Source organism: Triturus cristatus, chromosome 4_1 (genome assembly GCF_964204655.1).
Source record: "Triturus cristatus chromosome 4_1, aTriCri1.1, whole genome shotgun sequence".
Taxonomy (NCBI): domain Eukaryota; kingdom Metazoa; phylum Chordata; class Amphibia; order Caudata; family Salamandridae; genus Triturus; species Triturus cristatus.
The window spans coordinates 404006144-404030887 of record NC_140585.1 but is presented as its reverse complement, the minus strand read 5'-3'; positions in this window follow the sequence as shown (position 1 = coordinate 404030887).

Here is a 24744-nt window from a genome sequence, read left to right as displayed (position 1 = left end):
TTATCCTCACACCAGCAGGCGATGGGATGCTGCATCGCGCTCAGCCCCACGCCTGTTCCTTATCCTCACACCAGCAGGCGATGGGATGCTGCATCGCGCTCAGTCCCACGCCTGTTCATTATCCTCACACCAGCAGGCGATGGGATGCTGCATCGCGCTCAGCCCCACGCCTGTTCATTATCCTCACACCAGCAGGCGATGGGATGCTGCATCGCGCTCAGCCCCACGCCTGTTCATTATCCTCACACCAGCAGGCGATGGGATGCTGCATCGCGCTCAGCCCCACGCCTGTTCCTTATCCTCACACCAGCAGGCGATGGGATGCTGCATCGCGCTCAGCCCCACGCCTGTTCATTATCCTCACACCAGCAGGCGATGGGATGCTGCATCGCGCTCAGCCCCACGCCTGTTCATTATCCTCACACCAGCAGGCGATGGGATGCTGCATCGCGCTCAGCCCCACGCCTGTTCATTATCCTCACACCAGCAGGCGATGGGATGCTGCATCGCGCTCAGCCCCACGCCTGTTCATTATCCTCACACCAGCAGGCGATGGGATGCTGCATCGCGCTCAGCCCCACGCCTGTTCCTTATCCTCACACCAGCAGGCGATGGAATGCTGCATCGCGCTCAGCCCCACGCCTGTTCCTTATCCTCACACCAGCAGGCGATGGGATGCTGCATCGCGCTCAGCCCCACGCCTGTTCATTATCCTCACACCAGCAGGCGATGGGATGCTGCATCGCGCTCAGCCCCACGCCTGTTCATTATCCTCACACCAGCAGGCGATGGGATGCTGCATCGCGCTCAGCCCCACGCCTGTTCATTATCCTCACACCAGCAGGCGATGGGATGCTGCATCGCGCTCAGCCCCACGCCTGTTCATTATCCTCACACCAGCAGGCGATGGGATGCTGCATCGCGCTCAGCCCCACGCCTGTTCATTATCCTCACACCAGCAGGCGATGGGATGCTGCATCGCGCTCAGCCCCACGCCTGTTCCTTATCCTCACACCAGCAGGCGATGGGATGCTGCATCGCGCTCAGCCCCACGCCTGTTCATTATCCTCACACCAGCAGGCGATGGGATGCTGCATCGCGCTCAGCCCCACGCCTGTTCATTATCCTCACACCAGCAGGCGATGGGATGCTGCATCGCGCTCAGCCCCACGCCTGTTCATTATCCTCACACCAGCAGGCGATGGGATGCTGCATCGCGCTCAGCCCCACGCCTGTTCATTATCCTCACACCAGCAGGCGATGGGATGCTGCATCGCGCTCAGCCCCACGCCTGTTCATTATCCTCACACCAGCAGGCGATGGGATGCTGCATCGCGCTCAGCCCCACGCCTGTTCCTTATCCTCACACCAGCAGGCGATGGGATGCTGCATCGCGCTCAGCCCCACGCCTGTTCCTTATCCTCACACCAGCAGGCGATGGGATGCTGCATCGCGCTCAGCCCCACGCCTGTTCATTATCCTCACACCAGCAGGCGATGGGATGCTGCATCGCGCTCAGCCCCACGCCTGTTCCTTATCCTCACACCAGCAGGCGATGGGATGCTGCATCGCGCTCAGCCCCACGCCTGTTCCTTATCCTCACACCAGCAGGCGATGGGATGCTGCATCGCGCTCAGCCCCACGCCTGTTCCTTATCCTCACACCAGCAGGCGATGTGATGCTGCATCGCGCTCAGCCCCACGCCTGTTCCTTATCCTCACACCAGCAGGCGATGGGATGCTGCATCGCGCTCAGCCCCACGCCTGTTCATTATCCTCACACCAGCAGGCGATGGGATGCTGCATCGCGCTCAGCCCCACGCCTGTTCCTTATCCTCACACCAGCAGGCGATGGGATGCTGCATCGCGCTCAGCCCCACGCCTGTTCCTTATCCTCACACCAGCAGGCGATGGGATGCTGCATCGCGCTCAGCCCCACGCCTGTTCCTTATCCTCACACCAGCAGGCGATGGGATGCTGCATCGCGCTCAGCCCCACGCCTGTTCATTATCCTCACACCAGCAGGCGATGGGATGCTGCATCGCGCTCAGCCCCACGCCTGTTCCTTATCCTCACACCAGCAGGCGATGGGATGCTGCATCGCGCTCAGCCCCACGCCTGTTCATTATCCTCACACCAGCAGGCGATGGGATGCTGCATCGCGCTCAGCCCCACGCCTGTTCATTATCCTCACACCAGCAGGCGATGGGATGCTGCATCGCGCTCAGCCCCACGCCTGTTCCTTATCCTCACACCAGCAGGCGATGGGATGCTGCATCGCGCTCAGCCCCACGCCTGTTCATTATCCTCACACCAGCAGGCGATGGGATGCTGCATCGCGCTCAGCCCCACGCCTGTTCCTTATCCTCACACCAGCAGGCGATGGGATGCTGCATCGCGCTCAGCCCCACGCCTGTTCATTATCTTCACACCAGCAGGCGATGGGATGCTGCATCGCGCTCAGCCCCACGCCTGTTCCTTATCCTCACACCAGCAGGCGATGGGATGCTGCATCGCGCTCAGCCCCACGCCTGTTCCTTATCCTCACACCAGCAGGCGATGGGATGCTGCATCGCGCTCAGCCCCACGCCTGTTCATTATCCTCACACCAGCAGGCGATGGGATGCTGCATCGCGCTCAGCCCCACGCCTGTTCATTATTCCATACACAACGAGATCAGTGGGACGTCTTGTAAAATGACTTACTTACTGGACTCAGCAACTTGTACAGTGTGTGGACTGGGTATTTGTTTATATGTCATTTTATTTTGTAACTTTAGTTTAATGTTTAGTCCTTTCAATACAACGAAATAATACTTGGGGCATGCTGCAAATGATCCTTTTAAAAATGCAAAGCAGGTGTGTAGTAAGCGCACCTGAAACTTTGTAAAAAAAAAAAAAGCATTTTAAAATTAGTTGGAGGGTTGTTTAACATCCATAAAATACGCAAAGTGACTTAGTATCAAAGGAAAAACAAGTGACAAAACAGCAGTTGCTATTTTATTGCCGTTGCTTTTCACTTACAAATTTGGTTATTAGTGTCTTTGTTTGGAGACCTGTTTAAGATTCTGTGATTAGTGGGAATCTAGTTTACTGCCTGGAGTTTCTAAAGATCTTAAATTCAGCTTGTACCTACGATAATGATATTTTCAGGATGTAAATTATAGCAAACAAAGCCCGTAACTGTTCATCCCCCGTGACTGCTTTCTGAAAGCCAGCCTTTTGTTGCCCTTAACTATAGTTTATTGCAAAGTGTTCACACCAGGTGGCAGATTTGTTATGGGTGCTCCGGGAAGGAGACAGCCCTGTTAAGATAAGGACCAGGAATTAAAGACAAATGCAACAAACAGAAGACATTCCCCCATTTTTTATTATTCAATGCATCTTGTGAAGCACAAACATAGTTGATTAATTAAGGAATGGTCGATGGAGCATCTTTAAAAAAAATGAAATTGCATTTTACCTTGAACAGATAGCAGCAGAATGTGCAAATAAGTAGTCTGAAGTATCTAATGAGAGGACACTAGAATATGATGAACGGCAGGTAGCCACACCACATAATTACACTCTATTTAATACCACATAAATACACCCCACATAAAACCACTCTATGCCAAATAGCAACAATCCTTATGAATACAATCCACACCAAGCCACATAACTCCCATAAGCATAATTTCACTCAACACCACGCAGATCCATGCCACACAATTCTGCTTCACACATTTCCATTCTACCCCACATAATTCGACCACACACCACACAATTCAACTCAACAACACAATTACACAACACATGCATCCAAACCACACCACAAAATCCCACATCATGCCACAAAATTCAACAGCATGCATATAATTAAGCTGCACTACATACCATGCTACAACACAAAATACCAATCCACATTCTTTCACTCCATGACACGCAATCCCGCTCTATATAATTCCAGTACACTCAATACCACATAATTACTATCCACATAATTGCTCTGCACACCATGCCACATAATTCCACTACACAAATCCACTTTACACCACACTATTTCATGTCGGACAGTTCCGCAACTATTAATTTCAATTCAACACACATAATTCCGCTCCACACCACATACATTCACTACATAAACATAAGTAAAAGACATTGTCATTTACAACGTCTTTAGCTTTAACATACACTTTCTTACAATGTATAGAAAACATACATAAATTAATAAGATTAGTAACTTTAAAAAGAAGAATGGCAATATTTGATTGATTACTACATTTATTTACATACAAATGTCAGGCCTACGAGTAGAATTGAATGATTTTTTTCAATGTTAAGCTAGTAAACAAGGAGATGAGCATTCTACATTTTAATTTAAAAACAAAAACTGACGGATAGAAATGGACTTTTCCATTTTCACTCTTCTTATCCACCATCATCACTTAAAAATCACCTGCCATACGGTCAGATGCTAAGACTGAAACATATTATATCAGAGAACACATTGAAACTAAATTGACAGAAATGAGCAGGAATATTTTAAAAAGAATCTAGCAACAGCAGTGGTGGAATCCCGGGTCACAAGCAAACCTGGAATTCAGGGAAGAAACAATTCCAATTCATAATTCGGAGGGCTTGTCAGAGTTCAGGCAAGATGGTCAGGAAAATGAGGGAACCAAGAATGGAAATAAATAAAAAGTTGATGAACACCATAATGGTGAACGAACTGTAGCAAAGGAGCACATACAACAGGGACCCTCCTAAAGGAAGTGGAGTGCTTATGAAGCCTTGCTACCACTCATGACCTAGACATCCCTCTCCTTGACCTCCGCCAGTGATGCTCCTGATGCTGCAGCTGCCAAAGATCAGACCTCCTTAAACTTACTGACTTTCTAATGCAGAATCAATGGCAGCTAGTCCAAGAGGCAAATCCCCGAGTCCATATAACTCCCCTCATTCCTGACATAAACAAAGACAAAAGCATAAGCAAAAACAAAGATGAGTGACTAATACATATCATGAAGTATTCAACTTTGTGCTTTTTGGAGCTATTTTCACTTAAATCTTGAAAATTGCATACCGCTGGTCCTACTGATTGGATTTTTGCTGTTTTCCTAAATTGGTGCTGGATTTTTCTTATGTTGTGTTTTTGTTTTATTACTGTTTGTAGTTCTGCATAAATACTTTAATTATTGCCTTTGAGTTAAGCCTGGCTGCTCTGTGTCAAGCTACCAGAGAGTTGAGCACAGGTTAATTTGGGGTTTGCATGTGGCGTCACCTTGACAAGGATTGTGGTTCCTGCTTGAGTATGGTTTCACTCCCCCAACCAGTAACCCAATTTCTTTCTCGCTTTGGGATTTTCTTTTTGAAAAGAACAAAATAAATTTAAAGTATGCCATTTTGACTGGTGTCGCACGGCTGACTTTCAAAGCATTGACAAGAACCACCCTAACGTCAGCTCCTGCCAATGTAAGAGAAGTCCTCTGGGGTAGGGGACATCTCTAAATTTGTAGCAACAAAGTAAAATACTCGAAATCAGACCCTGGGATTCCCTACCTGTAGTACTTCGTTAAACATCAGAGGATTCTTTAGGGTTCAAGAATACGCCACCTGCAACTGGCCCGACGCTGGATGTATGGTCCTTGACTTAGAAATGGCTTTCGACTCTATAGAATGGCCCTACCTATCTGCAGTCCTAAGACACTTTGGTTTCGGGTACACCTTTCTCAGGATGGTGAGACTACTCTATACACAACCACTTATTAGGGTGCGCACGGGTAACACAACATCAGCGAGCATAGTAATAAACAGGGGCACCAGGCAAGGGTGCCCATTGTCCCCTTTGTTGTTTTTGCTAGCAATGGAACCACTAGCCATACACATGCGCAGAAGAGGAGAGCAATGGAGCGTATTACTGGGAGGTGGTATACAGGTGATTTCCCTATATGAGGATGATCTCCTCATATATCTTAAAGAACGACACAATATATCAGAAACTAGCGCAGGAACCTTACGACAATTGCAGAATTGTTGGGGCTGAAGGTGAATTAGAGTAAGTCATGCCTGTACCCCTTTAGTGCCGAAACTCAAAACCCAAACCTCCGAGTTAACAAAGAACTTGTCAGCTGGCAACTTACCACCTTTAGATACTTAGGTATCCATGTATACCACAGTCCTGCTGACATATTGGAAGGTAACCTGTTCAGAACTATTTCCTCATGCACAAATCAAATTTTGGAAAACACTGCCGCTCACCGTAATGGGTAGAATAACACTAATTAAAATGGTAATGTTACCTAGACTGCTGTACTATTTTGTGAATCTCCCCATCTATGTGTCAGCCAAAATGTTCCGAGAGTTAGAGCAAATAATTTGTGACTTTATTTGGAATACAGGCGGGCATAGAATAGCACTGTGGAAACTGTGTGCCCCTACAAACAAAGGGAGACTGATGGTTCCGAACATGGAACTGTATTACTTAGCTGCGCAGCTGCAACTGGTACAAAATTGCTTTAGCACTTAATCAATAATTAGCATCAAGGAGAGAGGAACAATTGCTTCAATACTTGATCAATAACTGAACTCAAGAAAAAAGGGAAGAACACACAAATTTTGAATTAATCAGAAGACAATATATTGACAGCTTAATCACTCTTTCTCTTTACATTTTTTTGTAGTGCAGTAATGACACAGTAATGCTGTCACAAGTGATGGCTCTTAGATTTCACCTATCTATTTAGGCATTACTAAATGACAAAAACTGCTTTGAGTTTCAGACACGAACTGTATTTTAAAAATGGCATGCAGAAATTCAGTGCATGAAAAGTGAAAACAATGAATGTGGCCCCGTCAGATGCTTTCAGTCTAATGAATCATGTAAAACCATGCTCAATTAATTAATTCATGGTTGTTTAACTGTGTTTAGTTTAGATTTAGCCTCACTATAGAATGATCATTTAATTTGGAAAATGTGTTTTGAACTTTCAAAGTAGAATATATTTGTGTTGAATTAACACACATTTTAAAATGTAGAAGAAAAGCTGAAATACAGAGCTCGGGATTTAGTTCGCTTTGGAAGGCTCACTGTCCGGCCTTGAGATAAGAATGGAATGTTCTTTCCTCCTGGTTTCTGTCCGTGGCTTACTTTTATTAGTAGGCAGTTGTTTAGACAAAGCTTTATTCACAGCATCCGGGACTTCGGGAGACCACAGTAGGTGCCAGGCGATGGTAGCTTCTCAACCAAAACTGTTGTAAGGAGCGCCCCCCTCCCGTTTCCTGCACAGCGCTCTTACTCAGCCATAGTGTTTGTGCCGCAGTGTCCGCAATTGCGCCGACACTGTGTCCACACACCTTAGCGAGTGTGTAGGTAAACAACCTTTTTAAATATTTTTCACTCACCACGTGGCACTTCACTCTTTGCCACTCACTATACACTGGTCCTGACGAAAGCTCCTTATTTTTTACGTGAGCTGAAACATGTAGACCCACAACACAGCCAACTAGCAGATAATTATTTCTTCATTAGTTGCATCACATACCCTTTTAGTCTATATCCTGAGCCGCCAATAATGAATCTTCTAAAGGTAAGGATTCTCAGAGATATATGTTTTTAATTATCACTACATCACACTCTTGCACCACACCAGCTCCGCTGTAGCCAGGCGTCGCAGCACAACCGGGGGGCATTCGGCCACCCGGTTGGGGCCCCAATGATGAAGCATGACACCAACCAGGTTGGTGTGTGAGGGGCCTTTTAACCTACCTTGTGGGCTCCCAAACACTGCTTCACAGTGACCGTACCACACTACATTGGGTCCGTCCACCATTGACAAAACTTATCTACATCCAGGGGATACGGACGTACCTCTCCCTTTCCCTAGCTCTCTCATTGTTCTCTACAAAGCTTTATTCACTTCATAATGTAGAATGAAACTGCAAAGCACACATTTTTCTTCTTGATTATTATAATATGTATTCTCTGTTTCCGCATAATGAATACTTTTCTGTTGGAGAAAATGTAATTGTTTTCAGGATGTTAGGAAATGTGTTACAAGAACTTGCCTGATTGATGACGTGTCCAGACAGCCCATGGGGTGTGGATATGTTCTGTAACTCTAATTGGACAAACTGCGAAGACCAAGTCACATGTGTTTTTGTTAGAAATACTAGTTGCTAGCTGCGAGGTGGGAGGCTTTCCTTATTTTTTAGCAGGACACGTGCAGATTTTTTTTTTAGTTCTGCATAAGGGAGGAGGGGATCATTGGGCAGCTTCTGTGGGAGACACAGAGAGGCAGACAGAGATGAACAGCGCGAAGACAGAGAATCGGCTGAGAGAGCGAGGGCAGATTTATATTCTAAACCCTAAGTTTTATGCTTTGAATAACTGGCTTTGTAAAGACTTATTTGTCCTATGCATTTATTTCTGTTTATGGGAGATTTTTGCCAATTATTAATTATTGATTTAGCTTTGCAAAACTCACTCATATATTATATTTTCTTGGAACTCTTTAAGAGTTCTGACTGACATTTTTGCCTCAGTAGCCACTAGAAATAGGGACTTCTTCCTTTATGGAGTGCTTTGTATGCAATCTATAATATGTTCTGTATTAATTCAATTTTTACCTATTTCTCAATTCTGCAACCTGATTGATATTTGTCTAATGAATTAAGAGTCAGCGAACCTTAAATTTGATTAGAAAAAAAATTGTTTTAAAACTACTCACAACTCTCATTATTGCCTTAAATATTTATTTGCATCTGTTTTTTTCATCTTTATGCAAAGTCTCCTTATGGTGATAACAAGGTGGCAAAGGTCCATCCCCTTAAGGAGAAAACAAGAGGTAATGATGTTTTGCATTGAGAAATTACAGTGAAATTTCCGATCCATCACTAGCAATCAACAGAACTTTTGAAAAACAGCGCATGGGTGATTAAGTGATCAAAAAGTGAAAAAGTGCTGTAAGTGAGTGAAATATATACAGTACTATACAAATCGTATCTAAAAATTATCAATTCAATTGACATCCGTCCCTAAGTCCATGAATCTCCAGTCCGACTGGGACTTAGGCTGCCTTTCACATGGAGTGGAGAAAGTAGGGTGTGGATTTATATGAGCACATCGACATTTCGACCCAGAAGAGTGCGTGGTTGGTAAAGTAGTCACGGACCCCAGGGACAGGGGGACAGCCAGAGGTAATGAATACCAATGGAAGTCTTCAAGGCTTGATCCACCGTGGATTGGATTCTAGTTGGTAATCGGATTGCTTGTGACAGCCTTACTGTGTCATTACTACACTACAAAACAATGCTAAAAAAAAAAATTATTATTCTGTCAATATTTTGTCTTCTGATTAATTCAAAATTGGTGTGTTCGTCCCTTTTTCTTGAGTTCAATTATTGATCACGTATTGAAGTAATTGGTCCTCTCTCCTTGATGTTAATTATTGATTAATTGCTAAAGCAATTTTGTACCCGACAAAGCCAACATTACCTCTCATTCTACACACCCAGGTTCGGAGGGGCACTTGGTTACCCCATTATACTTGATGTTGTTCCACCCGGCAGCAAGATCGCCGACCCCATCGCCCACCTTACTGGCCCTGGCTTACTCTTGCCACAGATATAGTCTATATCTCACTAGAAACATAACTTCATTTGGACCCACACTCCCCCTTCTAGGCACCCCGAGACGCCAGAGAGGATCCTCTAGCAGGGAACTAGCACCCTGGCATGCTGCAGAGATACAAACTATAGGTGACTTATATGAGGATAGTAAGCTGCTGCCTTTTGATAGACTGACTTGTGAATCGGATTTGTCAGCAGGTCAATTCATGTTATACAACTCAATTGTGAGGGCTCTCACAGCAACATAGGGACATACGACCAATGAGTCCCAGCAGCACCTGATAGTTCAGCACTTATATGTGATGGGAAATGGTAGTCACATTGTATATTGCTGACAAAAGCGCTACTAGAACACACGCTGATGCCTTTGTCATCCCTACGTACAAAGTGGGAAGAAGATAGAGGGGGCCCATGGACAGAGTGGGAATGGGAAACAATCCTAGCTAGAGCGACACACATTTCACACAATACCAAATTTAGAGTCATATAGACATATTTTGTGCACAGGGCATATATGTCGCCTGACAAGATAAACAGGTACTTCCAACTCACTGATTCTGCTTGTCCGTTATGTGCTCGGGTGGGAACAGATCTCCTACACATGACATGGGCCTGCCCCTCTCTACAGGCATATTGGCAGGGAGTGACGGAGGGATTGTCCGAATGCTCTGAACATCCACCACTGCACACATAGGAGGAATGCATTTTGGGACTAATCTGAATTTTATTTCCATTTGGCAGGATCTCGCATGATGGAAGATCTCTAAAAGATCAAGCCAACTTGTGTCCTTGTGGAGATCTTTTTTAGGTAGAGCCTAGAGTCAGCGCACATGTGCTTCTCTGCGAGACTTGCTGTACTGGAGTATGGAATAGAAGCCCCGCCCACTCTCCCCCCATATTTGTCATTGGCTTATGTCTTTGTCCTTCGTAAATGCAGGCTTCTGATTCAGTAATCGGTTTGTTAGCCCCTCCATAGTACCGCCTTGTCTTCATTCATAACCTCCCATGGCTATTGGCTTTTTTACTTCGGTTGTTACACGGTACCTGTTAATTAGTCTGTAAGCACTATTTTCTCTATTGAGTTTCTCTTACTGTAGGCAGGACGTGCGCTGCTTCAGCTGGAACCGCTTGTGTTTCTTTAAGCAGCACTGCAGCACTGTTCCTGCCATGAAATCTTCCTGGCAACTTCATTTTTTAGCTTGCCCCGTCACTTAATCTTTTTATCTCCCCACACCACCTCACCCCTCCCACAACAGTGTATGCCCTCCCCCACCCCCCCTCCGAGGTCGCTGCTTTTTAGGTCTTGCCTGGCATGGGCTGCGCACATTCGCAGTCTCGCTGGCGAGATTGAATGATTTGGGGTATTTTCTGTAAAGGGCATTAAGCCCCGCCCCTCTTTTCCATTGGCTGGCGTCACCGTTTATGCTAAACGTGACCAGCCATTGGAAAAGAGCTGGTCATGACATTTTCCTTTGGCTTTTTGAGCTGTCCCATTTGGATGGGCTCGTCTGCCTTCCTTGCGTCGTAAAAGGATTCTTATCTTCATGGGGCCATGTGTTTAAACACATGGCCCCCGAAAGACAAGAGATCCTCTTTCACTTTAGGGACCGCGTCATGCTTGTTAGCACTTGCAGGCTTGCTTTATGTGACTGCTTATACCTGTGACCTCGGTGCGCTGTGACGACATCTGCAAACAATAAACAGACCATGAGTGCGCGGATTTACAATGAATGCATCAGCCACTTTTGTGCCTATTCAGGATGTTGCTCAACATCCAGACATGCAGTTGGCTCTGTTTTCTCCGCAGCATTTCTGCATTAGCTGATTTTTTTTTCACGAGGACACCGCTTATTTCTTTGTTACCAACACTCTTTCAGGACAATAACATTCCAGAGTGCACTAACAGCGTGACCTTCGGTCAGCAAGCCTTGTAAAACATCAGGGTACTCCATAAGCTTTCAACTATCTCTCAGCGTTTGTTTATTGATTGGACGCTGGGGAGTTATATTTGTTCTTTATTTCCTGCTCTGTCCGCTGAATTCCCTTTATGTAATGAAGCCCCCTCCGTTTGCAGCCATCGAGGAAACACGCACCCTAACCAGGAAATGCAGAAGGCAAACTGTTAGTCCAATTTGGCATAGGAAACATTTAACTGTACAGTCGTATTTTTTAACGGTGCCAAATTGTGGAACTTGACTGCCTGATCCTGACGGTGTTTATGCCTGCTCTGTTCCATAACCAGGGCCATCGAGTTTCTATGTGTGTTGATTTTGTACAGGATAAACAATGCATGGGCAGCCCCTCTTTTTAATAATGTTTGACCATCATGAGAGCGAGTTTTAACACCATTCAGAGAAGGGGCCAGCAGTATGATGTTTGCAGTAAATAGTTTTACTTCCTCTTTAGCCTCATATTATCTCTTGCTTTCACTGCTCGCAGTATGTTTTATAGTCTTGCTGCAGACAGCTCCAGCTGACCTCATTCTAACCATTACCTTGACATATACCTGGAATGGCCTTTGAGTTTGCCCCTTGCTTACGAGTACATGGCTTTCTTTTCTATTTCCTATTCATGTCTGGATTCTATGGTTCTTCATCCTATTCCTGTTCGTCTTGCCCTCTGAGCATTTGGGTTTCACCATGTTTTTTATTGGTTGAATGTATCCTTCCACCGTTTACTTCATTGAACTATTTTCTTATTTATTTTTTCTGAGACATTTGGAGCTTTACCACTCCATGGTAATGTAAGTCTTGCCCCTTCTTTTCTCTCTTCCGCCCCATGTTTCTCACTCTCATCCCTCTGCCTCCACAGTCATCCTCAGGATCTCCCAACACTCACACTGCTTTTATTGCTCACTTACTTCTCCCTCTCATTGTTACCCCACCTACTTTGCCAGAACTGAGCACTTCTGCTTCTCAGTGTCTCTTGTCCTACTTTCCTGCCTCTGTCTGCCTTTGCCTACAGTCTGGCGCAAGTGGCTTCCACTCGTGGCTCTGCCAATGCTTGTTAAATTATAGCACAAGCATTGACAAACACTGTATTGCTGCTGTTTGGGATACTATAGCAATGTTGCTTTGTGTACTTATTGTTCTACTACTCCATGATGGCCTACACATTACACCCATATGTAAAATAACAGCCATTATGCAAGTATACAAACTAATGTTCCAAGATGGCCACTAACCACCATTGACGTTGTCAATGCTTGTATCTCCATTATGCAAGCACTGACGAAGTCAGTACTTGGACCGAACAAACATTGGCAAATGGAGACTGTTCATCTTTGCCAGTGCTTTTTAGGTCTCGCCTGGCGTTAGCAGCGCACAGCGCTGCCCTCGCCATGCGAGGGCTTTTTGTAATCAATTCAACATGTGCACGCGTACGGAGGGACAAAGATGGCGTCGGGCTGTCCACATACAGCTGCACATGCACGTGCATGTGGACAGCTCAACGCCATCTTTGTCCCTCCATATGCGTGCACATGTAAAAAGCCCTCGCATGGCAAAAGCAGCACTTGCGCTGCTAATGCCGTCGGGCTGTCAACAATGCACGCGCATGTGGACACTGAGAGAGAGGGGGCGGCGCTCTCCTGTCCTGGGAGCACTCTGATCTTCTTTGCCAGGTGTAGGGAAACCCCGGTCGTTAGAAGGTAACGGGCGCTTCCCTGTTTGTTTTCAGTTTTCGCAATACTTTAGACTCCCCTCTTGCCCAGGTGAGTCCCTATCTATCTCCCATATTTCTAGTTTGTAATGCAGACAAGTTTTCTACAACATCAAAATCCCATACCCATTTGGGCTACTTATATATACCAAAAAAAAATGCTTATAATGTTACATTTTTGCTTTTCAGAAAAAGGTAACATAGATTAAATGTAAAGCAACTGTAACTAGGAGAAATCCTTCAAGTAATTTGTTGCCTGTAAAAGTGGGTGAACAGTCCAAAAGCTCTGATTTGTTGAGCTTTACACATCCATCCTCTCACGTTTCCTGCCAGGCGCCACATGTACTTTTCGATTCTAGACTTGCGTCGCTGGATCATGTACAGATGTGTCACATCGAACAAGATAAAACCCAAGGTCTCCGAGTCACTATAAACAGACTGTCACATTAGCATTACATGGCAGCGAGCAGCAGAGCAAGACCGCACTTTGCACATCGCTGCTCGGGTCTGCACAAAATTCCACAAAACATGAGCGAGGTTTCTAGCAGGATGGGCATCCGTCAGAGCGAAAGCACTGACTTGACTGTTTGGTCACTCTGAATAAGGCTGCCCACGCAGGCGCACAATTCAAGGTCCCAGTGGCCGCTTCAGTTGCTACAGTTTATATGTTTGATTCAGCTGACTAAGGCATTCTTTTCTTTTTCCTGAAACTCCAATCACTTACCACAAATGTAAGGCATCCACAGAGCCACCAAGACTGCCTTGTCCATGTTCCAGTTGCCAATCAAGACTGGGGGGCGGGGGTTCTGTGCATTCTGGGGCCTGTAGTCCTCACTAGGTCTTGCTTACTAGACAGCATGAACTGCATTAACTTACAATTAGTAGGTTTAGAGCCCACCTTTTGCCTACCATTGGTTTGCTTTATTGTCACTCTTATTTGCATGCTTCTTATTTGTTGCTGTGTGTGGAATTTGCTTCCTTTTGTTGTGTTTGACTCTCCCTTGGAGCATGAATAAATTACTTCTGTCCTTTTAATGTTTGCTTCAGAACACTACCTACTTGTTTTTGGTTAAGCACGCTATGGGAGTGCATGTGTTTTCTACCGCTCTCCTGTGTAATTCTCCCACAACCCCTCTTTCGGGCCCTTTCTGTCAACCATTTGCTTCTCCACTGCGTCCCTCCTTGATGTGCTAACCTGAATGCACCCCTCCCCTCTCCATCGCTTTTTCACCTTTAGGTTTCTCCCCATAGGTCAATGTGGCACTCGCTTGTTTGCTTTTCTCCCTCACCCCTCCGGCTCCACATTGCTCTCTGTCTGAGTCATTTGCTTTCCTCCAACTGCGCCATCCCTTACTATGTCGCTTCTACTGCCTGCTTTTCAAAAAAACAACACCACACTTTCACACATTTATTTTCTATTTATTTGCATATCCAACTTGGATTGGCAAAACAACGGGGAAAAAAGTGTCCGAGTCTTTTTGTAGGTGCGCGCCTGATAGAATAATGCAGCAAAAAATCATAACCCTTTTTTCTTCTTTAGTCAACCAGCACAACATCGAGAATACGCCTAGTGTGGCTAAAACCGACTGACAAAGCCGGTAGGTCCCAAAGGCGAGACCGATTGGCTTTGCCAATGCTTGTTCTGACTTATGGTGGTGTTTGTCTTTGGCAGCGATTGTGCTGCTTCTAATCTCTCCTTGCCTTTCCCCACACCACATCACCCCTCCCACATGTACTAGATTTTTTCTTTAGCACCACAACTGTTAACTTTTAGCTCCAAGTTTGGTTTTTAATACTTGCAGAAGGGGACTGAATTTGTCAAGATGTAGGCTCGCCTGGGAAATAGGCAAGGTATGGGACCATGGGGAGGTGCAGTGAGGCTGCAGGTTTACTTTTCAAATGTATTGATTATTTGTGGTGGGGTCGGTTCTGACACCAGCAGTCAGTATTTGCCCTGTCTGCTGCTTTTATGCTCCTATACAGTGAGAGCTGGCTGCTTCATTTTTCGGCACCAGCTGTGCCGATGTTAATCTCCCTGTGCCCTTTCCCACACCACCTCACCTCTCCCACAACAGTGCATGGCCCCTCTGAGGTCACTGCTTCTGGTTTTCTTTGTTGTAAACTCTTGCTTTAGTGCTTTAGTTTGCTGCCTCGCCTGTGAGCATATGTCCCTGAGCCGCATTGCAATATTTCCTCCCTGTGCTTTCTGAAGGTTCTGAACTACCCCCAATAATAATTGCTTTTCCAAAGTTTCCGATTTTTACAATACATGTTCACTTTTATTTTACAAGATCCCTCTCTACGCATGTGTTAGTGATACATTGAATGAAGGATACATTTAATGAAGGATTTTCAGCTTCGTCTGCCTTCTTAGTGTGAGTCACTGCGTTTCCATCCTGGAGCCCTGGTTTCTTGTGATGGTCCAAAACACTTGTTGAGTTAGTGCCAAGGTACCGTGTGTGACCTAAAATCGAGTCATGGGATGCTCTGGGTAGCACATGAACATGGTGTGCATGAATACTTTTAATTGCATGGAGTTAGAGGGCAGACAGCTTTCCGAATGAGGACAATTTTACTGGAGAATTTGGTCTGTGCTGTGCTGTCCTGTCTGGAGCATTCTTGGTTTATCCCCCAATATTGATCAACGAAGAACACACACCTGGTTGAACTCCATAACACACGTGGTCCCTATGTTATGGATCGGGATTCCTGGTGTTATGGTATTTTTAAACAGTTCCACCTGTTTATCTATATTTATTTTTTGCCAGTTTTATCTTTATCCATATTTAATTTGTGCTCAGTGTAATAAGCCGCAATGAGTATATTTCCTCGTGTTTCATCGACCCAGCCATGCCAGTGTTTGCAGCACGTTTCTTTCCTTTTGAGGTATTGGTGGTGTAACCAGGGGAGTTCTCTTCACTGCTCTGCTCCTCACACCAGCAGGCGATGGGATGCTGCATCGCGCTCAGCCCCACGCCTGTCCATTATCCTCACACCAGCGGGCGATGGGATGCTGCATCGCGCTCAGCCCCACACCTGTTCCTTATCCTCACACCAGCAGGCGATGGGATGCTGCATCGCGCTCAGCCCCACGCCTGTTCATTATCCTCACACCAGCAGGCGATGGGATGCTGCATCGCGCTCAGCCCCACGCCTGTTCCTTATCCTCACACCAGCAGGCGATGGGATGCTGCATCGCGCTCAGCCCCACGCCTGTTCATTATCCTCACACCAGCAGGCGATGGGATGCTGCATCGCGCTCAGCCCCACGCCTGTCCATTATCCTCACACCAGCAGGCGATGGGATGCTGCATCGCGCTCAGCCCCACGCCTGTCCATTATCCTCACACCAGCGGGCGATGGGATGCTGCATCGCGCTCAGCCCCACGCCTGTTCCTTATCCTCACACCAGCAGGCGATGGGATGCTGCATCGCGCTCAGCCCCACGCCTGTCCATTATCCTCACACCAGCGGGCGATGGGATGCTGCATCGCGCTCAGCCCCACGCCTGTTCCTTATCCTCACACCAGCGGGCGATGGGATGCTGCATCGCGCTCAGCCCCACGCCTGTCCATTATCCTCACACCAGCGGGCGATGGGATGCTGCATCGCGCTCAGCCCCACGCCTGTCCATTATCCTCACACCAGCAGGCGATGGGATGCTGCATCGCGCTAAGCCCCACGCCTGTTCCTTATCCTCACACCAGCAGGCGATGGGATGCTGCATCGCGCTCAGCCCCACGCCTGTTCATTATCCTCACACCAGCAGGCGATGGGATGCTGCATCGCGCTCAGCCCCACGCCTGTTCCTTATCCTCACACCAGCAGGCGATGGGATGCTGCATCGCGCTCAGCCCCACGCCTGTTCCTTATCCTCACACCAGCAGGCGATGGGATGCTGCATCGCGCTCAGCCCCACGCCTGTTCCTTATCCTCACACCAGCAGGCGATGGGATGCTGCATCGCGCTCAGCCCCACGCCTGCTCATTATCCTCACACCAGCAGGCGATGGGATGCTGCATCGCGCTCAGCCCCACGCCTGTTCCTTATCCTCACACCAGCAGGCGATGGGATGCTGCATCGCGCTCAGCCCCACGCCTGTTCCTTATCCTCACACCAGCAGGCGATGGGATGCTGCATCGCGCTCAGCCCCACGCCTGTTCCTTATCCTCACACCAGCAGGCGATGGGATGCTGCATCGCGCTCAGCCCCACGCCTGTTCCTTATCCTCACACCAGCAGGCGATGGGATGCTGCATCGCGCTCAGCCCCACGCCTGTTCCTTATCCTCACACCAGCAGGCGATGGGATGCTGCATCGCGCTCAGCCCCACGCCTGTTCATTATCCTCACACCAGCAGGCGATGGGATGCTGCATCGCGCTCAGCCCCACGCCTGTTCCTTATCCTCACACCAGCAGGCGATGGGATGCTGCATCGCGCTCAGCCCCACGCCTGTTCATTATCCTCACACCAGCAGGCGATGGGATGCTGCATCGCGCTCAGCCCCACGCCTGTTCCTTATCCTCACACCAGCAGGCGATGGGATGCTGCATCGCGCTCAGCCCCACGCCTGTCCATTATCCTCACACCAGCAGGCGATGGGATGCTGCATCGCGCTCAGCCCCACGCCTGTTCCTTATCCTCACACCAGCAGGCGATGGGATGCTGCATCGCGCTCAGCCCCACGCCTGTTCCTTATCCTCACACCAGCAGGCGATGGGATGCTGCATCGCGCTCAGCCCCACGCCTGTTCCTTATCCTCACACCAGCAGGCGATGGGATGCTGCATCGCGCTCAGCCCCACGCCTGCTCATTATCCTCACACCAGCAGGCGATGGGATGCTGCATCGCGCTCAGCCCCACGCCTGTTCCTTATCCTCACACCGGCAGGCGATGGGATGCTGCATCGCGCTCAGCCCCACGCCTGTTCATTATCCTCACACCGGCAGGCGATGGGATGCTGCATCGCGCTCAGCCCCACGCCTGTTCCTTACCCTCACACCAGCAGGCGATGGGATGCTGCATCGCGCTCAGCCCCACGCCTGTTCCTTATCCTCACACCAGCAGGCGATGGGATGCTGCATCGCGCTCAGCCCCACGCCTGTTCCTTATCCTCACACCAGCAGGCGATGGGATGCTGCATCGCGCTCAGCCCCACGCCTGTTCCTTATCCTCACACCAGCAGGCGATGGGATGCTGCATCGCGCTCAGCCCCACGCCTGTTCATTATCCTCACACCGGCAGGCGATGGGATGCTGCATCGCGCTCAGCCCCACGCCTGTTCCTTACCCTCACACCAGCAGGCGATGGGATGCTGCATCGCGCTCAGCCCCACGCCTGTTCCTTATCCTCACACCAGCAGGCGATGGGATGCTGCATCGCGCTCAGCCCCACGCCTGTTCCTTATCCTCACACCAGCAGGCGATGGGATGCTGCATCGCGCTCAGCCCCACGCCTGCTCATTATCCTCACACCAGCAGGCGATGGGATGCTGCATCGCGCTCAGCCCCACGCCTGTTCCTTATCCTCACACCAGCAGGCGATGGGATGCTGCATCGCGCTCAGCCCCACGCCTGTTCATTATCCTCACACCGGCAGGTGATGGGATGCTGCATCGCGCTCAGCCCCACGCCTGTTCCTTACCCTCACACCAGCAGGCGATGGGATGCTGCATCGCGCTCAGCCCCACGCCTGTTCCTTATCCTCACACCAGCAGGCGATGGGATGCTGCATCGCGCTCAGCCCCACGCCTGTTCCTTATCCTCACACCAGCAGGCGATGGGATGCTGCATCGCGCTCAGCCCCACGCCTGTTCCTTATCCTCACACCAGCAGGCGATGGGATGCTGCATCGCGCTCAGCCCCACGCCTGTTCCTTATCCTCACACCAGCAGGCGATGGGATGCTGCATCGCGCTCAGCCCCACGCCTGTTCCTTATCCTCACACCAGCAGGCGATGGGATGCTGCATCGCGCTCAGCCCCACGCCTGTTCCTTATCCTCACACCAGCAGGCGATGGGATGCTGCATCGCGCTCAGCCCCACGCCTGTTCATTATCCTCACACCAGCAGGCGATGGGATGCTGCATCGCGCTCAGCCCCACGCCTGTTCCTTATCCGCACACCAGCAGGCGATGGGATGCTGCATCGCGCTCAGCCCCACGCCTGTTCATTATCCTCACACCAGCAGGCGATGGGATGCTGCATCGCGCTCAGCCCCACGCCTGTTCCTTATCCTCACACCAGCAGGCGATGGGATGCTGCATCGCGCTCAGCCCCACGCCTGCTCATTATCCTCACACCAGCAGGCGATGGGATGCTGCATCGCGCTCAGCCCCATGCCTGTTCCTTATCCTCACACCAGCAGGCGATGGGATGCTGCATCGCGCTCAGCCCCACGCCTGTTCCTTATCCTCACACCAGCAGGCGATGGGATGCTGCATCGCGCTCAGCCCCACGCCTGTTCCTTATCCTCCCACCAGCAGGCGATGGGATGCTGCATCGCGCTCAGCCCCATGCCTGTTCATTATCCTCACACCAGCAGGCGATGGGATGCTGCATCGCGCTCAGCCCCACGCCTGTTCCTTATCCTCCCACCAGCAGGCGATGGGATGCTGCATCGCGCTCAGCCCCATGCCTGTTCATTATCCTCACACCAGCAGGCGATGGGATGCTGCATCGCGCTCAGCCCCACGCCTGTTCATTATCCTCACACCAGCAGGCGATGGGATGCTGCATCGCGCTCAGCCCCATGCCTGTTCATTATCCTCACACCAGCAGGCGATGGGATGCTGCATCGCGCTCAGCCCCACGCCTGTTCATTATCCTCACACCAGCAGGCGATGGGATGCTGCATCGCGCTCAGCCCCACGCCTGTTCCTTATCCTCACACCAGCAGGCGATGGGATGCTGCATCGCGCTCAGCCCCACGCCTGTTCCTTATCCTCACACCAGCAGGCGATGGGATGCTGCATCGCGCTCAGCCCCACGCCTGTTCCTTATCCTCACACCAGCAGGCGATGGGATGCTGCATCGCGCTCAGCCCCACGCCTGTTCCTTATCCTCACACCAGCAGGCGATGGGATGCTGCATCGCGTTTAGCCCCACGCCTGTTCATTATCCTCACACCAGCAGGCGATGGGATGCTGCATCGCGCTCAGTCCCACGCCTGTTCATTATCCTCACACCAGCAGGCGATGGGATGCTGCATCGCGCTCAGCCCCACGCCTGTTCATTAGCCTCACACCAGCAGGCGATGGGATGCTGCATCGCGCTCAGCCCCACGCCTGTTCCTTATCCTCACACCAGCAGGCGATGGGATGCTGCATCGCGCTCAGCCCCACGCCTGTTCCTTATCCTCACACCAGCAGGCGATGGGATGCTGCATCGCGCTCAGTCCCACGCCTGTTCATTATCCTCACACCAGCAGGCGATGGGATGCTGCATCGCGCTCAGCCCCACGCCTGTTCATTATCCTCACACCAGCAGGCGATGGGATGCTGCATCGCGCTCAGCCCCACGCCTGTTCATTATCCTCACACCAGCAGGCGATGGGATGCTGCATCGCGCTCAGCCCCACGCCTGTTCCTTATCCTCACACCAGCAGGCGATGGAATGCTGCATCGCGCTCAGCCCCACGCCTGTTCCTTATCCTCACACCAGCAGGCGATGGGATGCTGCATCGCGCTCAGCCCCACGCCTGTTCATTATCCTCACACCAGCAGGCGATGGGATGCTGCATCGCGCTCAGCCCCACGCCTGTTCATTATCCTCACACCAGCAGGCGATGGGATGCTGCATCGCGCTCAGCCCCACGCCTGTTCATTATCCTCACACCAGCAGGCGATGGGATGCTGCATCGCGCTCAGCCCCACGCCTGTTCATTATCCTCACACCAGCAGGCGATGGGATGCTGCATCGCGCTCAGCCCCACGCCTGTTCCTTATCCTCACACCAGCAGGCGATGGAATGCTGCATCGCGCTCAGCCCCACGCCTGTTCCTTATCCTCACACCAGCAGGCGATGGGATGCTGCATCGCGCTCAGCCCCACGCCTGTTCATTATCCTCACACCAGCAGGCGATGGGATGCTGCATCGCGCTCAGCCCCACGCCTGTTCATTATCCTCACACCAGCAGGCGATGGGATGCTGCATCGCGCTCAGCCCCACGCCTGTTCATTATCCTCACACCAGCAGGCGATGGGATGCTGCATCGCGCTCAGCCCCACGCCTGTTCATTATCCTCACACCAGCAGGCGATGGGATGCTGCATCGCGCTCAGCCCCACGCCTGTTCATTATCCTCACACCAGCAGGCGATGGGATGCTGCATCGCGCTCAGCCCCACGCCTGTTCCTTATCCTCACACCAGCAGGCGATGGGATGCTGCATCGCGCTCAGCCCCACGCCTGTTCATTATCCTCACACCAGCAGGCGATGGGATGCTGCATCGCGCTCAGCCCCACGCCTGTTCATTATCCTCACACCAGCAGGCGATGGGATGCTGCATCGCGCTCAGCCCCACGCCTGTTCATTATCCTCACACCAGCAGGCGATGGGATGCTGCATCGCACTCAGCCCCACGCCTGTTCATTATCCTCACACCAGCAGGCGATGGGATGCTGCATCGCGCTCAGCCCCACGCCTGTTCATTATCCTCACACCAGCAGGCGATGGGATGCTGCATCGCGCTCAGCCCCACGCCTGTTCCTTATCCTCACACCAGCAGGCGATGGGATGCTGCATCGCGCTCAGCCCCACGCCTGTTCCTTATCCTCACACCAGCAGGCGATGGGATGCTGCATCACGCTCAGCCCCACGCCTGTTCATTATCCTCACACCAGCAGGCGATGGGATGCTGCATCGCGCTCAGCCCCACGCCTGTTCCTTATCCTCACACCAGCAGGCGATGGGATGCTGCATCGCGCTCAGCCCCACGCCTGTTCCTTATCCTCACACCAGCAGGCGATGGGATGCTGCATCGCGCTCAGCCCCACGCCTGTTCCTTATCCTCACACCAGCAGGCGATGTGATGCTGCATCGCGCTCAGCCCCACGCCTGTTCCTTATCCTCACACCAGCAGGCGATGGGATGCTGCATCGCGCTCAGCCCCACGCCTGTTCATTATCCTCACACCAGCAGGCGATGGGATGCTGCATCGCGCTCAGCCCCACGCCTGTTCCTTATCCTCACACCAGCAGGCGATGGGATGCTGCATCGCGCTCAGCCCCACGCCTGTTCCTTATCCTCACACCAGCAGGCGATGGGATGCTGCATCGCGCTCAGCCCCACGCCTGTTCCTTATCCTCACACCAGCAGGCGATGGGATGCTGCATCGCGCTCAGCCCCACGCCTGTTCATTATCCTCACACCAGCAGGCGATGGGATGCTGCATCGCGCTCAGCCCCACGCCTGTTCCTTATCCTCACACCAGCAGGCGATGGGATGCTGCATCGCGCTCAGCCCCACGCCTGTTCATTATCCTCACACCAGCAGGCGATGGGATGCTGCATCGCGCTCAGCCCCACGCCTGTTCCTTATCCTCACACCAGCAGGCGATGGGATGCTGCATCGCGCTCAGCCCCACGCCTGTTCCTTATCCTCACACCAGCAGGCGATGGGATGCTGCATCGCGCTCAGCCCCACGCCTGTTCATTATCCTCACACCAGCAGGCGATGGGATGCTGCATCGCGCTCAGCCCCACGCCTGTTCCTTATCCTCACACCAGCAGGCGATGGGATGCTGCATCGCGCTCAGCCCCACGCCTGTTCATTATCCTCACACCAGCAGGCGATGGGATGCTGCATCGCGCTCAGCCCCACGCCTGTTCCTTATCCTCACACCAGCAGGCGATGGGATGCTGCATCGCGCTCAGCCCCACGCCTGTTCATTATCCTCACACCAGCAGGCGATGGGATGCTGCATCGCGCTCAGCCCCACGCCTGTTCATTATTCCATACACAACGAGATCAGTGGGACGTCTTGTAAAATGACTTACTTACTGGACTCAGCAACTTGTACAGTGTGTGGACTGGGTATTTGTTTATATGTCATTTTATTTTGTAACTTTAGTTTAATGTTTAGTCCTTTCAATACAACGAAATAATACTTGGGGCATGCTGCAAATGATCCTTTTAAAAATGCAAAGCAGGTGTGTAGTAAGCGCACCTGAAACTTTGTAAAAAAAAAAAAAGCATTTTAAAATTAGTTGGAGGGTTGTTTAACATCCATAAAATACGCAAAGTGACTTAGTATCAAAGGAAAAACAAGTGACAAAACAGCAGTTGCTATTTTATTGCCGTTGCTTTTCACTTACAAATTTGGTTATTAGTGTCTTTGTTTGGAGACCTGTTTAAGATTCTGTGATTAGTGGGAATCTAGTTTACTGCCTGGAGTTTCTAAAGATCTTAAATTCAGCTTGTACCTACGATAATGATATTTTCAGGATGTAAATTATAGCAAACAAAGCCCGTAACTGTTCATCCCCCGTGACTGCTTTCTGAAAGCCAGCCTTTTGTTGCCCTTAACTATAGTTTATTGCAAAGTGTTCACACCAGGTGGCAGATTTGTTATGGGTGCTCCGGGAAGGAGACAGCCCTGTTAAGATAAGGACCAGGAATTAAAGACAAATGCAACAAACAGAAGACATTCCCCCATTTTTTATTATTCAATGCATCTTGTGAAGCACAAACATAGTTGATTAATTAAGGAATGGTCGATGGAGCATCTTTAAAAAAAATGAAATTGCATTTTACCTTGAACAGATAGCAGCAGAATGTGCAAATAAGTAGTCTGAAGTATCTAATGAGAGGACACTAGAATATGATGAACGGCAGGTAGCCACACCACATAATTACACTCTATTTAATACCACATAAATACACCCCACATAAAACCACTCTATGCCAAATAGCAACAATCCTTATGAATACAATCCACACCAAGCCACATAACTCCCATAAGCATAATTTCACTCAACACCACGCAGATCCATGCCACACAATTCTGCTCCACACATTTCCATTCTACCCCACATAATTCGACCACACACCACACAATTCAACTCAACAACACAATTACACAACACATGCATCCAAACCACACCACAAAATCCCACATCATGCCACAAAATTCAACAGCATGCATATAATTAAGCTGCACTACATACCATGCTACAACACAAAATACCAATCCACATTCTTTCACTCCATGACACGCAATCCCGCTCTATATAATTCCAGTACACTCAATACCACATAATTACTATCCACATAATTGCTCTGCACACCATGCCACATAATTCCACTACACAAATCCACTTTACACCACACTATTTCATGTCGGACAGTTCCGCAACTATTAATTTCAATTCAACACACATAATTCCGCTCCACACCACATACATTCACTACATAAACATAAGTAAAAGACATTGTCATTTACAACGTCTTTAGCTTTAACATACACTTTCTTACAATGT